Source organism: Delphinus delphis, chromosome 9, assembly GCF_949987515.2.
Source record: "Delphinus delphis chromosome 9, mDelDel1.2, whole genome shotgun sequence".
Taxonomy (NCBI): domain Eukaryota; kingdom Metazoa; phylum Chordata; class Mammalia; order Artiodactyla; family Delphinidae; genus Delphinus; species Delphinus delphis.
The window spans coordinates 14,088,646-14,106,264 of NC_082691.1; the positions used below are offsets into that span (position 1 = coordinate 14,088,646).

The 17,619-nt window shown below is 42.1% G+C and overlaps 1 protein-coding gene across 4 annotated transcripts in view; it reads right to left on the bottom strand.

Annotated features, from left to right (window-relative positions):
• Positions 1–17,619, bottom strand: part of SUGCT (succinyl-CoA:glutarate-CoA transferase) — a 684,957-nt gene that overhangs the window by 142,854 nt on the left and 524,484 nt on the right. The window contains exon 13 of one of the 4 annotated variants that reach the window (XR_009520588.1): positions 14,259–14,439. The exons of the other annotated variants lie outside the window; for them this stretch is intronic. The gene's annotated coding sequence lies outside the window, so the exon portion shown is untranslated. The remainder of the gene's footprint in view (positions 1–14,258; positions 14,440–17,619) is intronic. 4 annotated transcript variants of the gene reach the window in all.

A 17,619-nucleotide genomic window follows, 5' to 3' on the forward strand; every position in this document is an offset into this window, starting at 1 on the left:
TGATGTAGTGGACATACATCCCTACCCCTTCTTCAAGAAAATTTCAGTAAAGATTTATATGACTTCCAATGCCTTTTGGAGTTAAGATTTGGGTTTCTTTGTCTCAGGATGACTTCAAGGAAATCTTCAATGTGATACATTCTCAAAGTTGTTCTCCCATCCCTGACTAGCATCAGCAAAACCTGGGAACTTGGCCCCACCCCAGATATGTATCAGAAATTCTTGGATGGGGCCCAGCAATATGTATGTTAAGTAGCCCTCCAAACGATTTAGATGCATGCTGAAGTCTGAGAACTACTGCTACAACCTAGGGCGAGTAGCCATTATGGAGGATCCGTGTGTAGTGGAGACGTTGGTGTCCACCCATACAGACCCCCTTGACCAGCCAGTGCACCCATCCTCTGGCTGCTTTGAGGAGTAAAGCTGAGCACTTACTCCTGTGACTTTTTCCAGGGATTTACCCGTGGCTGACAGAATGAGGAGAGATGGCTGGGAAGCCACCTACCCACCACCCTCACCCCTGGGGCAGCCAGTGACCAACTGACATAAGAAACTGAAGCTGGACCCTTTGAAGGGCAGGACAGCTCATGCCTGTGAGTCCTGTGCTTCAGGCCAAAGCTAGACTTTACCTAAGACCACATCCTTCTCCTCCCCTATCTTGACCTCTTCACTCTCTCACAGGGTTTTCCTAAAGACTACTCCCTCATTAAATCAGTGCACCCAAATCCCTTTCTCACATTCCGCTTCTAGGGAACCAGACTAAGACATTATTAATAGTGTTAATGATTAGAAGTGATTGCAAAGCTTTTCTTAGGGCCATGACAGGTGGGAGTAGTTACCGTTTGGTGAGGAGAGGAATGCCTAAATAGGAGATACCCATAGGAGTCTAAGTATAGTGTTGACTAGACAAGACTGAGATGAAGACTTAACATCTTCCAGGCAAGTTTACTTACCTAATTAATCATTTACTTACTTTTTTAAAAGATTTATTTATTATTTATTTATTTATTTTTGGCTGCATCGGGTCTTAGTTGCGGCACACGACTTTGTTGTAGCGCACAGGCTTCTCTCTAGTTGTAGCGCACAAGCTTAGTAGTTGCGGCTCGCGGGCTCTAGAGCGCAGGCTCAGTAGTTGTGGCACATGGGCTTAGTTGCCCCACGGCATGTGGGATCTTAGTTCCCTGACCAGGGATCGAACCCGTGTCCCCTGCACTGGAAGGCGGATTCTTTACCACTGCACCACTGGATCACTAGAGAAGACCCTAATCATTTACCTCTTTAATGCAGTGAGAGCTCTGAATGGCCCTCCAACATGTGCACACTCTAGGCAAATCTCCTTCCTTCTTTACCACAAGCTGGAATGGAAAGGAAGGACTTACGAAGGCATTGAGTCTCAGCCATCCAGACTGAGTTAGGAACAGGACATCATTAAAGTACTTTCTGTGCTTTAATGACCCAGGAAGGGTTTCAGTCCTGGTCCCCCATGATGACATTAGCTTGCTTATATTTCATAAAACAGCTCCCTGGTTCCTATCGTTGTGTGGATACTGTGAAGTTCTGGAAAGTTTCACTGAGACCAAGTCCTATTCTCTGAAGCCACAATGTAAGGAACAATTTATTTCCAACTCATTTTATTCAAAGTACATAAATATTATTAAACAATACCATGAAAGAAGACATTTGATATCATCTATGCTAAAAGCTAAAAATTTCTACTTCATTTTTTGCTTCCAATAACACCTATTCTTTGCTAAAATTTTACTGTCAGTTTTTAAATGCACGGAAAAAAGATTTCATTTACAATTTATAATCCAGAGAGTTTTAACAGAGGAAGTCAACTCTTCAGAAAGGAACAAAACCCCACCAGAGCTTACTTAGAAACAATATTTAAGGCTTACATCCATGGAGATTTCTAATACTTCTCTTCTAAGTGGAATTCAATTTTCCCATTTGTAAGCATCCTGGTGTTGGTGGTTGTGGAGTATGTGCCTGTGCTCAGGTGGTTTAGGGAAAATGAGAAGAATGAAGGTGCTGGTTTTAAAATTAAACCTGAATCTTTCACATGCCTTGAGGATCGTGTCCAAAAAGAAATTGCTTTCCTTGAGACCAAAGGTACTATCTCACCATTCAAATGCAAAGCACCAGAGGTTTATTTATACCTTCTCCATGATTTGTTTCCCAGATTTAGCTTTCTACAAGCACTTCCTTCAGGAAAACACACACTTTTCCTTTCTTGCAGCCCAATTTCCTGGAGGAGCGCCTCTTTAGGAAATGATAATCACAGCATCATTCCTGTGTTTTATAGGGGCAACTTAGAAGCAAAACACTCATATATGCATATACAAAACACCTCCCAAAACAAAATGAGGATGAAGCAGGAAAAAAGAGAAGATATTTTCTTCTTTTCCCAAACTGCCTCTCTCTTTTTTTTTTTTTTAAGAGGAGTTATTGCAGTATTTTCATAGCTTACACTGGGATTTCAAATCTATACCCTTCATTTAAAGACAGATTCTTCCTATAGTGTGAGACAGATTCATGTAATCTGAGTCACTATTAGAGTTTGGTTCAAAGAAGCTCTACCTTAGGCAATTACAGAATACCCAGGGCTGCTCTTGGTGCTGGTGTGTTCCAAGGTGAAGATGAACAATGAGGGTGAGTAGTTTTCTAGGTGTCAGAGCTGTGTCATGACCACAATCTTTGTAACAACTCTCTTAAGGAATAGGACTGCTCATCTGACCTAAGTGAGAGTCTCTGGGGCTGTATCCACAAAAGGAAAAAGAGCGGGCAGCAGGGTTACATAGCCTAGCTTTCTGAACACAAAGCTACCATACAAAGCTATCTTGTAAACCCCTGACAGTGCTGTGGTTTCCTCTAGATTAAGCCTTAGCAAGGTCCCGAGAGACAGCTGCCCACTGGGGGTGGTCTCGGGAACAAGGCAAGCTGTCCTGCTGTTGAATGGATATTACTACCAATAGAAGAAGCTACTGCCATGAAAACACCACCCAGGGAGGAAAGAGGAAGTTTCCGATTATTGATTGCTATAGACTGAATGCATGTGTCCCCCCCAAATTCATTTCAAAACCTAATCCTCAGTGTGATGGTATATAGAGGTAGGGCCTTTGGGAGGTGATTAAGTCATGAGGGTGGAGCCCTCAGGAATGGGATTAGTGCCCTTATAAAAGAGGGCCTAAAGAGCTTCTTCTCCCCTTCTGCCCTGTAAGGACAGTGAAACCATGGCAGTCTATGAACCAAGAAGTGGGCCCTCACCAGACACTGAATCTGCTGGTGCCTTGATCTTGGACTTCTTAGCTTCTAGAACTGTGAGAAATAATTTCTGTTATTTATAAGATACCCAGTTTATATTATTTTTGTTACAGCAGCCTAAATGGATTAAGACATTGATCATCAACTTCAACCTCACTCTTATAACAACCATATTTTCCCTCAATTCTAAGACTCTATCATTCTGACCTTTCAAGAGGGAATAGGAAATACCATCAAGATTGAAGGCACTTACCAATATAAATAAATAAAGACATATTTGCCATAAATAAAGAAAATATTATATTGTTGGAAATCATAATGATCATAAAAATATCAGACTACATTGAGCCCTTCCTAGGCTATATATCCAAAGGCAACAAAAGGAAAAATAAACAAGGGGGGCTACACAAACTAAGAAGGTTTAGCAAAGGAAACTATCAACAAAACGAAAAGGCAACCTATGGAATGGGAGAAAATATTTGCAAGTCACATATCTGATAAGGAGTTAATATCCAAAATAGATAAAGAACCCATACAACTCAACAGCAAAACAAACAAAGAAAACAACAATTTGATTCAAAAATGAGCAAAAGATCTGAACAGATATTTTGCCAAAGAAGACATACAGATGGCCAACAGGTACGTGAAAAGATGCTCAACATCACTAATCACCAGGGAAATGCAAATCAAAACCACAATGAGATATCATTTCACATCTGTTAGAATGGCTATTATCAGAAAGATAAGAAATAACAAGTGTTGGCAAGGATGTGAAGAAAAGGGAACCCTTGTGCACTGCTGGGGGGAATGTAAATTGGTGCAGCCACTATGGAAAACATTATGAAAGTTCCTTAAAAAATTAAAAATAGAATGACCATATGATCCAGCAATTTCACTTCTGGGCATTTATCCAGAGAAAATGAAAACACTAAACTGAAAAGATATATGCACCTCCACGTTCATTGCAGCATTATTTACAATAGTCAAAATATGGAAACAAGTTAAGTGTTGATGGATAAATGGCTAAAGAAGTTGTGGTATATCTCTTGCACTGCTGGTGGGAATGTAAATTGATACAGCCACTATGGAGAACAGTATGAGGTTCCTTAAAAAACTAAAACTAGAACTACCATGTGACCTAGCAATCCCACTACTGGGCATATACCCTGAGAAAACCATAATTCAAAAAGAGTCATGTACCACAACGTTCATTGAAGCACTATTTACAATAGCCAGGACATGGAAGCAACCTAAGTGTCCATCGACAGATGAATGGATAAAGAAGATGTGGCACATATATACAATGGAATATTACTCAGCCATAAAAAGGAACAAAATTGAGTTATTTGTAGCGAGGTGGATGGACCTAGAGTCTGTCATACAGAGTGAAGTCAGTCAGAAAGAGAACAAAAAATACCATATGCTAACACATATATACGGAATCTAAAAAAAAAAAAAAAAGGTTCTGAAGAACATAGGGGCAGGACAGGAATAAAGATGCAGATGCAGACAATGGACTTGAGGACATGGGGAGGGGGAAGGGTAAGCTGTGACAGTGAGAGAGTGGCATGGACATATATACACTACCAAATGTAAAATAGATAGCTAGTGGGAAGCAGCCACATAGCACAGGGAGATCAGCTCGGTGCTTTGTGACCGCCTGGAGGGGTGGGATAGGGAGGGTGGGAGGGAGACGCAAGAGGGAGGGGATATGGGGATGTATGTGTATGCACAGCCGATTCACTTTGTTATAAAGCAGAAAGTAACACAACAATGTAAAGCAATTATACTCCAATAGAGATGTTAAAAAAAAAAGAAGTTGTGGTATATATACAATGGAATATTATTCAGCCATAAGAAAGAAGGAAATCCTGCCATTTGCGACAACATAGATGGCCTTTGAGGGCATATGCTAAGTGAAATAAGTCAAACAGAGAAAGACAAATACCATATGATCTCACATGTGGAATCTTAGAAAACAAATGAACAAACAAAAAACAAGCTCATAGATACAGAGAACAGATTGGTGGTTGCCAGAGGTGGGGTGGGCAAAAATGGGTAAAGGGATTCAAAAGGACCAACTTCCGGTTATAAAACAAATGTCATGGGGCTGTAATGTGCAGCGTGGTGACTGTAGTTAACAATACTGTGTTGCATATTTGACAGTTGCTATGAGAATAGATCTTAACAGTTCTCATCACAAGAAAAACAATCTGCAGCTATGTACGGTGACAGATGTTACCTGGACGTATTGTGGTGACCCTCTCACAATATGTACAGATATTGAATCATTATGGGGTACATCTGAAACTAATACAATGTTGTATGTCATTTATACTTCAATAAAAAGAGAGAATAAAAAGAATTACATGTAAATAAATAAATAAATGAAATACATTGCCTCCTTAAACCTTCATAAAAATTAATAGCCCTGAGGCAGATACAAGTTTTCTCATTTTACAGATGGGGAAGCTGAGGCTGAAGAAAAATGAAGGAAATTAAGAAAAGTGATGGAACCTTGAGTTTTGTGACTCTGAACTCATGCCCAGTCCCTTCTGAGTTTCTGAGATGTGCTACCCTAAAAGGAAGACACCAGTAGGTGCAGCAGGTGGTCCAGCCCTCCCCGCTGTACCAATGAGACTCATGGATAAATTCAAAGAAATAAAGGCAATCATTTCACAACAATAGCACAGTTAAGTAGCCCAAGACCCTGATGTAAGCTCTGTTGTTTCTCATGGCATAAAAATCAAATCCCACTTCTGCCATGACCCAAATTTTAGGAGGTAATGTAGTAAATTGGAAGAACAATTGCCCTGAGCTCTGAAAGATCTGGGGTTTATAATCATTCAGTGCTGGAATATAAGGGTGAAATTTCTAATTAGTGTCAAATGATCATCTACAAAATAAATGGTTCTGAGAAAATTTGAAATTAGAAGATAGATTCCCTACCTCTCAATAACACCAAAATAAATTCCAGATGAATCAAAACATTTTGAATAAAAATGAAAGCATAAAAAGCTTTGTGATGATGGAATAATTTTGCATCTTGATTGGAGTGATCATTACATGAATCTGCACATGTGATAAAGTGGCACAGAATTATGCACACACATTGTACCAATTCCTGATGTTAATAGTGTGCTATAATTATGTAAAATGTAACCTTTGGGGGAAATTGGGTGAAGGGTACACAGGACACCTCTGTACTATTTTTAAAACTTCTGGTGAAGCTCTATCTCAAAAAAGAAAACAAAAATAAAAATAAAAATTGAACATAATCATAAAAGAAATAGAATAAGGTAAAACTGAGTGGCTGAACTTGATGTGGGCAAGGAAGAATTCATTTTTTTAATTGATAAATTTAACCATATAAAAATTGGAAATTTCTGAATGTCCAAAAATACGAACTGGAAAGGCAAATATTAAGATGTTTTCCCCATAGCTGACAAATGAGAGTTTAGAAGTATTAATATGATTTGTATAGTGGTTAAAAGTGTGGACTCTGGAGCCAGACCGCTAGGGTTAAAATTATGACTCTTATCACTTGATAGCTGTGTGACTTTAAGAAAGTTACCCTCACTGCCCTTCAACTTTACCATCTGTGAAATAGTATCTGGAACACAGTATCTGAATAGTATCTGGAACATAGTAACACATGCAGTATTAGCTGAGTTAGTTGTTGTTGTTATAATAGATACAATAGATACAAAAAAATGTTATAATAGATACAATTCAGTACAAAAAAAAGATAAATCCTTCTGTGATGCCAGGCTCTCTGTTATTCAGGATCCGGCTGGCTAAACTCATTCTGCATAAGACTGGACAGACTGTCCTGATAGAACGAAATCCTCAGGCTGAGTCAGGCCTGGACATTGATCCCAATAGCTGATGATCTGTATTAAGTGACCTCTCCCCTGTGGTCACCTGTGAGCTGGATCTCTTCTCTCTTCGATGTGTCCACCTCTGTGGTTATGCGCCCACTTCTCTTCTCGTGCTGTGCCTCTAGTCCACTGTAATTTCGTAACAGGATAATTGGAAGAGGCCCCTGGTGTCAATAACCAGTGTCGTAACCCGCACACTCCCATACATTAGCTCTGTTAACCCTCACAGTGTCCTTAGGTAGATATTACTACTAGCTCCATTTAGAGAAAAGATGGTAACTCACAGAAGTCACTGACTTGACCAAGATCACACAGCCAGCAAGTAGTAGCACCTAAGCTCAAAACCACTTTTTTCTTGCATGGGCTTTTGGACAACCTTCTTGACTCCTGACTTTTTTCTTGCTGTTTCTTGTCAGTGTTCCAAAAAGTAGTACACACCATACAAGTCTCATCTGGACAAGTCAGCTGCTCCTATAGTTGGGTCACACTCTATACAGGAATACACATTGCTTTCCATGCTCTTACGATGTTTTAGAGCTCTGTCTCCCCAGATAGATTGGAGGCTCATAGAATACAGGGACCACGTGTTGACATTATCTGGTACCCACTCAAAACAATTAGTGCCGTGGCCTGTAACTTCAGATCGTCGGCCCCCAAATCTGGAACAGTGTTTTAAAAAGATGATCCATGTTTCTGTTTGAGAAACTCTTGTGTGTATGAATGACCACCTGGGATTATGAGTATGGAAGCCTGAGTGTCAGGTAGCCTGATACCAAGAAAGAGGAAGAGGATTTGCTTTATTGCCAGCTCTTGGGACCAAGAACAAACTTTTGTAAAATCACTATTTAGTGTGACCTTGGGCAAGTGGATAAACTTTACTGGATCTCTCTTTGCGCAATGTAAAAGGAATCTATCACTCTGCAGGAAATCTACTCTATAAGATGGTACCTCCAATCCCTCCAATTGCCAAATAAATTTGAGTATCTATAGAGAGAAAGGGGAACGTGGGAGGAGAAGAGGGCTCAAAAAACACATTCTGAGGGAATGCTATGGACCAATGTAGAGCTTCACCTGTGCTGAGCTCTCCAGGGCAAAATTCTTTGAAAGAACCACGTCAGTTGGACCCAGGCAATAACCACCACGCATAGAGGAGACAGGCCGACACAGGTATACATACACATATTCCCCCCCCCCCCCCACACACATACAGAATGTATTCTTCTCCTGTTACAATACTCGATGTGGATATCATTTAGATGCTTTTCCTTGGGATAACAAAAGCGGGTACGGGAATGTTAGAATGGCTGTTATGCGCACAGAACAGAACCAACCTCTAGTCAAAATCTTCTTGCACAGCATGTGGGATGATTTAAGAGTAGCATGGTTTTTGACTGTAAAAGAATTCCATGTTTAGCTCTGGTTTATAAGTGAGGGCCCTGCAGGATAAGAAAGCAGCCCGGAAAAACGCATTTCAGTGGTCTTTTATTGAGCTGGAAATCCCACACTGGAGCTAGCAGGGTATTAATAAGAACGAACACCTCACCCCACAGTTCTCTCAACCCCGAAAGCGGGAAACAAGACTAAATTTGATAAATTACTATGAAACTGAAAGCAGCTTTACAGTAGGCCGACCCTTAAAATAGGAGGTTAAAGTGAGGTGGACTCAGTGCCTTTAAAATACGCATAAATCTACCGTAACAACACCACACGCTCGACACTGCTGATCGCACAGGAGGAAAATGAGGATGGACGCCCGTCAACCAGGAAGCTGAGAAGGTAATCTGAAGCTCTTAGAGGTGATGAATAATGAGTTAACTTGGCTGTCTTGACTTTGATGTTTTTATGGAAAAAGTCACATGAAAATGGGTTTCTACTCCATTATTTCCCTCCTCGGAAACCGTGCCAAGTTTCTTTCACATTAGAAAAAAATACCTCAACAGAATGAAAGGTTAGAAACTTGATTTTAAATTTCTCCTTACTTGTTCTAACAGCCTGCCTGCCCATCCAGCCCAAGTAGTAAGATGCAAAAGAGACCGATCTGGTCATTGATAATTATCTCTTTGTCGCCACCTAGGCAATCAGAGGCAAGCCAGCTGCCTTCTAGCTGCCCTGCGTCCTGCAGAATCCTCAGGCTTTTGGTGGCGGTGAGGGTTATTTGGGGAAGCTAGTCCTTGGCTGGATTTAAAGAAAGGCTAATGACAAAGAGAGAGTCGCATCCTGTGATGATGTAACCCAGGTGGATCTCACACTAATCTCTGAGTTTCTTCTGCATTTTGACTGCTTCACCTTGGCAAGCCTGTGTCAGCTAAGGGTTATAACTGTGCCCAGAGGTACAGCAGGGGCTCTGAACCCGAGGCTGAGTTTCTAGAACATCTCCCACTAACTCACTGTTTGGCTCCAGGCCACACATAAATTCTTCTACAGGTCAGTTTCCTCTGCTGCAAGGTAGAGGGAAGCTCCCACTTACCTACTTCACAGAGCTTCTCAGGGGAGATATAACGAATCGAAGTGGCAGACCACGCTACATTTTTAGAATTGCTCTAAAGATTCTCAAGAGTCAAAAACACACAGCTACTAAACGCAGCTCACGAGATGAAATATGGTAGAATGCAGATCTGGAAATTCACCTTCTACCGATGCTGAAATGGCTCGAGGGCTTTGAACAGCTCCTTCGATCTCTATGTATCTATTTCCCTAAATAAATTGTGGCATTTTTCAGATGCTCATCTGGAAAATGCTCTGCATACATCAGGCGTATAATCAGTGTTTTCCAGGATACCTGTCTTTCTGAAAGCAGGTAGCAGCTACCTCTCTGAAAAGTGCAGTTCCTCTCTCCGGAGCAGCCAGTCTGCCCCGCAGTGCTCTTCACAGCTGCCCACACCTCTGAACACTGGAGTGAGTGGGGGGTGAGCTCAGCTTTCACAAGTGGCTGGAGTGGCTGAGATACCAGTACCCTGCCACACTCACGTCCCAGGACAAGTTCAGCCAAAGCCGCATTGAAAGGTGGTTGCTTAATGTCGGCAGAACTTTTCAGGAGGCACCAAATGAGGGTGCGTGGGTAGGGGAGTGGGCAACTGTGTCATAAATTGAAAAATCCGAACACATGTTTCCTGTCCTCATATGTAAAATCTCTGAGGGAAGAGGGAGCTGGCCTCAGGGGCCTGGGGCTTTCCTGAAGCAACTATCCAAGGAAAGAATGATAAAAAAGAACCACAGTTTTAGCAGGACCACTACCAACCAAACCAAAGAGGGGCAAGAGAAGGCTCCCCCTCAACCCCAACCTTTGCTTATAATTTTCAGACAGGGTCTGCTCTAGGAAGCTCCTCAGAAGAGACATGAGGTTCGGTGTAGTTTCTGGGATACTTCTTTTCCTCAATAACTGATTACAGTGGTACCTGGTCTTCTCATGCTCCCACGATAGATCCATTTAAGAAGCTCAGTAAGAATCAATGGGGGCTTCCCTGGCAGTCCAGCAGGTAAGGTTTTGCCTTCCAATGCAGGGGGTGCGGGTTCGATCCCTGGTCGGGGAGCTAAGATCCCACATGCCTCGCGGCCAAAAAACCCCCAAAATACAGAAGCAGTATTGTAACAAATTCAATAAAGACTTTAAAACCGGTCCACATTAAAAAAAAAAAATCTTAAAAAAAAAAAGAATCAATGACTTCATTTTGCCTCACACACCTCCTAGTGATTCTAACAAAATGTCCTGCCTGCTCAGCAAGTATCCCTTGCTATCTCAAATCGGGAAAGAAACTGATTCAAACGGAGGCTATAACTTAGACATAAAACCATCAATATAGTCAATGAACACATTTCTTTCACTTGATTTCCAGGACCAGGGAAAGTCATGAAGCATTGCCTCTGAGATCTGTCAATTCTCAGTCACAACAAAAATACGAATAATTGATTTGAAGCAGAACAACTGGAAAATTGTCCAAAATCCTCAGACAGCATGACTGGCCTATTTCCTTCAGCATTCCAACTTACTCAAGCACTAGTCTGTTGGGAAGGTTTCCCACAATGAATACCCTGCATAGATTCAATGCTTCATTTCTCATTTCAAGATCACTTAAGTCCTACAATATAAGATTCTACTCAAGTAAGGCCTGAAAAACCCATCAGTTAAGAAAAAGCTAAGTTCTCCTTAATGCTTTAAGAGTCTCCAGTCCTAAGATGGGACCGGAGACGTGAGTGCAGGCCCACTTAGCTAAAGCACGCACGCGGCATACTTTAAAACGCAGCGTGTCAGGAGGCCCTTCAGGAGGCTCCAAGCATCTTCAGAGTCCCAGGAACTGTATTGGACTCACAAAATTTAGAATCGTCCACCCACACCATCTTCTTCTCGTCCTTGTTCCACCCTCCTCTGTGAATCGAGAGACACGTGCAGCTGCCGACAGCAATCACAAAGATTTCTCCAGTGAAGCAAATCCCAGCAAAAAACGAAAAAAAAAAAAAAATTCCAGGAACACTCCCAGAATTTAGTGGTTCAGGGGTTAAATCAAATAGCCTGGGTTCCAATCCTGATTCTGCTGACAATTAAACAACGAAGAGCATGTAACCACCCTTTTATATATTTCCAGTTCAATAACAGGAAGCAACATATGTGACCTTCACAACAAACCTCTGAGCGAGAAGGGGAGTCTCTGGCATCCCGAGCTGACAGATGAGCAAGGTCTGCGTGACTTGCCGAAGGTCCTATTTCTATCTCGGAAGAGCTGTTGTCACACACAGCCTTCTTGCTGGGTGTCCGTCCCGTGTGGCCTGAGCTCTCTGTCTCCCCAGGTCACTACTGCTCTCACCTGCACACACATACCTACTCACTCTCCACCCTCCGCACCCCTAGAAGCTGGTCTCACCACACCAAGCGCTGTCACTCAGTCATTTGTGTACTTATCTTGTGTTCCTAAAGGTTGGAACCTTCGTTGAGGACAAGGAAACTGTGAGGCCCATCTTTGATGGTCAGAGGAGGTGGTATCACATCTTATATGCAGCACGTGCCCCATAAATATTTGGCAAATTGAGCCAAATGTAACCAATCTGATAAAATTGCAAAACAGGTCAATTTTGTGCTTCCCATATCCTGTAACCTCTCGTTCTCAACCTCAACTCCTATCTATCAAAACCTACTCAGAGATCTTTCAAACACATTAAAAATACTGTGTGACTGAGAAGAACTTAAAATGTTGTACACCACTGCAGATAATGAACTTGAATATAAATGGATGTGGCTCTACTAATTCCAGGCGTAGCCTGAAAGTCAGGGACGACTTGGAAGTGTTAGGGCTTTCCCAGCAGGCCAGAAATCACACTGAGAGCACAGCGGCACTTCATTCAGCCTGTGCCAAAATCACAGGCATCTACAGTCACCCACCTTGGTTTTCTTCATCTATGAGTTGAAAAGTATGAGTCACAAACTGTTGGAAGTATTTTTAACTCACCAATTATTTGGATAGTAAAATGTAGTGCTTCAACCCTCACTGAATGCTAGAGCCAATCTCAGCAACCAATTAGACAGAGTTGACTTTGAAATCAAAGTAAAAGTCCAAGCAACAAAGAGTAAACTATTTAAAAATATGATGTTGATATCCTGAAATGTGTAACTCAAAGCATCTGTGAACGCTCCACACAAACCATGGGGTGTAACTGCTTCTCTTTTTTTTTTTAACATCTTTATTGGAATATAATTGCTTTACAATGGTGTGTTAGTTTCAGCTGTATAACAAAGTGAATCAGCTATACGTATACATATATCCCCATATCTCCTCCCTCTTGTGTCTAGTCTCCCTCCCACCCTCCCTATTCCACCACTCTAGTTGGACACAAAGCACTGAGCTGATCTCCCTGTGCTATGCGGCTGCTTCCCACTAGCTATCTATTTGACATTTGGTAGTGTATATATGTCCATGCCACTCTCTCACTTCGTCCCAGCTTACCCTTCCCCCTCCCCATGTCCGTGTTAGCATACAGTATTGGTTTTTCTCTTTCTGACTGACTTCACTCTGTATGACAGACTCTAGGTCCATCCACGTTTTTATGTCTGAGTAATATTCCATTGTATACATGTGCCACATCTTCTTTATCCATTCATCTGTCGATGGACACTCAGGTTGCTTCCATGTCCTGGCTATTGTAAATAGAGCTGCAATGAACATTGTGGTACATGACTCTTTTTGAATTATGGTTTTCTTAGGGTATATGTCCAGTAGTGGGATTGCTGGGTCGTATGGTAGTTCTGTTTTTAGTTTTTTAAGGAATCTCCATACAACATCAACAAAACAAACAACCCAATCCAAAACTGGGCAGAAGACCTAAATAGACATTTCTCCAAAGAAGACATACAGATTGCCAACAAACACATGAAAGGATGCTCAACATCACTAATCGTAAGAGAAATGCAAGTCAAAACTACAGTGAGGTATCACCTCACACCAGTCACAATGGCCATCATAAAATGTCTACAAACAATAAATGCTGGAGAGGGTGTGGAGAAGAGGGAACCTTCTTGCACTGTTGCTGGGAATATAAATTGACGCAGCCCCTATGCTTCTTCCTCTTTGATGTGGACCACGTGAACAGGCCCAGTCCTGAAGGAGGCCACACCCTGAGCTCCTTCTCAGCCCTGAGCTTGTGTTCCAGTTACAAATGGACTCGCTAAGGTGTCTGCATACCATCCTGAAGATTCCCAAGACTCAGATCAAGGCAAGTCCACCCTCTAGCCTCAGCCTTTCTGCTTACACTGAGCCATCCATCCTGCCCCTGCCACCTCCTCCCTGGCACCTCCAGCAGCCTCGGTTCAGGCCGCCAGAACCTGCGACTCTCATCGCAGCGGCCTCTGAGCCACCAGCACCCATGCCCCAGCCGTGCCGCACTGGCTGACGTCTCCTCACAGCTCTGTCTCCACCTCCGGGACTCACTCATGCTGCACCTCCCCTGGTACCCCCACCCCAGTAATTCCCACTCCTCCTTCAAGGCTCAGCTCACACAACCTGCAAGTCTCTACTGACGCCACAAGGCTGAGTTGGAATCCCTTCCTCTCTGTTTTCTGAAAATCCTGGACATACACCAAGCACAGCATTTATGACGCTGACTAGTACTTCCTCTTAAGTTCTCTACCTTGTGTCCTCGGAGATCCTGCAAGGGTCCGGCACATTGTGAGCACCAAGGAAAGACTCACTCGTTGGCTGACTGATGAATCGAATGAATTGACAGCAATAAGGTGCAGTCTGAGCCATCACCTCGGGCCACCAGGAAGAAACGGCCGAAAGTTGTTTGAGATGTTCCTCTTCCTCAGTGCCTAGCACAGAGGAAGTGCACGTTATCCGTTAGTTAAATGAAACTGAACCACATAATTCTTGCCTTGCCTTCTTTATTCATTCGACCATCATTACTGATCATCTACTAAATACATGTATTTCACTAGGCAGTGTGGAAGCAACAGCCAGGTCAGCCAAGGGTCTAGAGGTGTGATGGATTCATAGACAGAGAAGTCACAGAGGTCGAAGTGAAATGCCAAGTATTCTCTGCAGGGGAAATACGGATGATTTAGCTACAGAGATGAGTTTTGAGGCAGATCTTAGATGATGAGTACAGGAATATACACTTTTTCTGAGCCTTTTAGCTGTGTGTGTGTGTGTGTGTGTGTGTGTGTGTCAGTGTGTGCGCGCACACGCGTGTATTTTGGATATCTGCTACTACCATCTGCAAAGTACCCTGGTATGAATATTTATGCAAATGTTAATTACACGCTATAACCTAAAACTCCCCTTGTTTATCTTCTGCCAACACAATGTCCTTTTGCATGTCTAACATTTTAGCTGTTCTTCGGATGACAGTTGTTTTACATTCCACAGACCCTGGTTCACCATCCCTGAACTGCTTCCTCTCCAGAGCCCTGTTAATCTCTCATGTTTATTATCATTTTTTCAGCTGCAGTCATTGTGGACAGTAGTGTTTTCCCCACAGTAATAAATATTCATGTATTTATGAAGTAATGAAGAGTTGATGTCAAGTCAGCAGCGAATGAAACACAACATTAGATCGATTAGCATTCTCACACCTTCCTAGAGACTCAATTGCTTCAGACAAGAGGCCGAAAGTTTGGAGGCTTTGATAATGACTACAGGATGGGAAGAAAAATAAAAGTTACAGTTGGCTAGTTAATGCTCTGGGTGTCATTTCTATTTCACAATAGGAAATGGGTAGGAAGTCTTTTCATCTTATTTAATTTATCCTTTGGAGACTGAGATGGTCTACTTACCCCAAACACAAGATATAGTCTGGGCTGTGAGAACTAGAGTCCTCCTAGGAAATGAGGAGTTGCCTGCAATGCGGACTCCTAGTTTGAACTCAGACCCATACCTCTGACCTCAGACCTCCACTCAAAGGCACCTACTGGCTCAGAGACAGCTATTGTAGGGACACAAGTGTACGTTTCTGTTTCTACGATTCCTGTCTGATGGTGTGTGAAGATTAATGCCGAGTTCGTTTAAGAGAGCTTTGAAATATTAACAGATATTTGCTGGACATGGGTGCATCCAGGTGTGCACACACAGTGTACTAAGCAGATGTTCATTAGACGTATGATATTAGACAGAAAAAAGAAAAGAAGAATGAGGATGGTTTGATGGAGTAGTGGTGGTATAGGGTGGTAGATAAATACTCTGTACTTGGAAAAGATTTGTAGTCCTAGCTCTGCCACTTACTAGCTGGCTGACCTTTGGAAATCTACTCAACCTCTCCAGGCCTTAGTTTCATCGTGTCCTTAATGCAATGCTTCTTACCTGGGGACAGTTTTGCGGGGGCCATTTGAGTGCAGATGGCAATTTCAACCCCCTTCAGTAATACCTCATAAGTACTCATCTTATGGCCAATGTTGACCTTAATCTCTCCTGAAACCAAGACTTAGATCATAAGACAAAGGGGTGATTAGCACAAATGTGTGCTGATTTTCAAGCCAAAGCCACTAGAACTGACCACGTGACTCATCAGCGTTGGACCATCCAACCGCACAAAATATTCCTAGGCATATGGTCCAGATTCTTCCTGCTACTGCTTGAGGCCAGGTGCTAATTTTATCTTAGAAAGTGCAGCACCATTTCCTAGGCAGTGATATCTTCTGAAAGGAGAGATCTGGCCCCTGAACAATTCTGGTCAAGAATTGCTTTATGTCTTCTTTGGTTTGTTTGTTTACCAAGACCAAAAGAGGACAAATTCTCATCTTTCTCACTGACTTAACCAAGGGCAAGGCTCTAGATAGAGACCAGCAAGAACAATGTGGAAATTGTTCACTCACACTGTGAATCATTTTCAGACAATTCCCAGAAAATCTGGGATAAGTTAGGTGTAAGAGAGATAGATGACAGTATGTGGAAAACTTTATTTATGAATGTTAATAAAATTTCTCTTGCAAAGGAAATACTAGAGACAAAACTGAAAAGCCCTACATTGAGAAGTGAAGCTTATTCCAGCGTGACTCTGAGACGCAAGCAAGCCAAAGACCGATTCATTAAGTGCCAAGTTCAAGAGAGGGATGGCAGGCTACAGCCACAGCTGGAGAAGTTCTCCTCCGCAGGGTTTTGCCAAGAGCCTGATCACATGCTTTGCAAACCACGATAGATATGTAGGGCAGCCCTGACACCCTCGCTGAACTTCCCCCACGTCAGATTTTTGCAGCATGGAAACAAGTTGGTAGGTTTTGGATGAAAGGCAATCTTCCTCATTCACACTTGGGGCCTCTGACAGAAACTTTCAAAAATGCAAAACAACAGTGGCAGCTTGTCAAATTCAAGATTTTAATTCTTACAACATCTGGAGATCCCTTTGGAGGACAATGGCTGATACAACCAGAATGGACTTGAACTTATATAAATATGCGCCCCAAGAAATATCCAGATCCGTGTTGGTTATACGATGGATACTGACACCTCTGATTTGTTTGAGCTGTGGGAACGTTTTCCAAAAGTATGATGAGAACACAGCAGGATGATGTTTTTGTGATGGTTTGATATACTGACTTCTATTTTCCACAGGTTGGGATAAAATCATTTTAAAACAGTTAACTGAAAGAAGTACCACTCCTTAGAACTTTCCAGGTGATGGAAAGAGTAACTTTTAACTACGTACATGTATCTGGGATTTGTGAAGAAGTGAATATCAGTTAAAGGGGCATCAAGGTTAAGATGAGGGTTTCAAAATTCTAATACTGAGGAATATGCTGAACATGAAAAAGGTTTTCTTTAGCTGGCTAATCTTTATTCCATGATTATACCTTCCAGCAAATGTGCCCAATGCTCTACACTCCTTGGTAATCAAAGAGTATGACTACTGAAGTCCAAAGGTCTGTGTTCAAATCCCAGCTCTGATACTTGTGTGACTTTGGGAAACTTATTTAACCTCTCTGGCCCTCAGCTTCCTCGTTGGCTAAATGGGGACGATAATGGTATCTGCCTTATGTGGTCATTGTTTTAAAAATTAA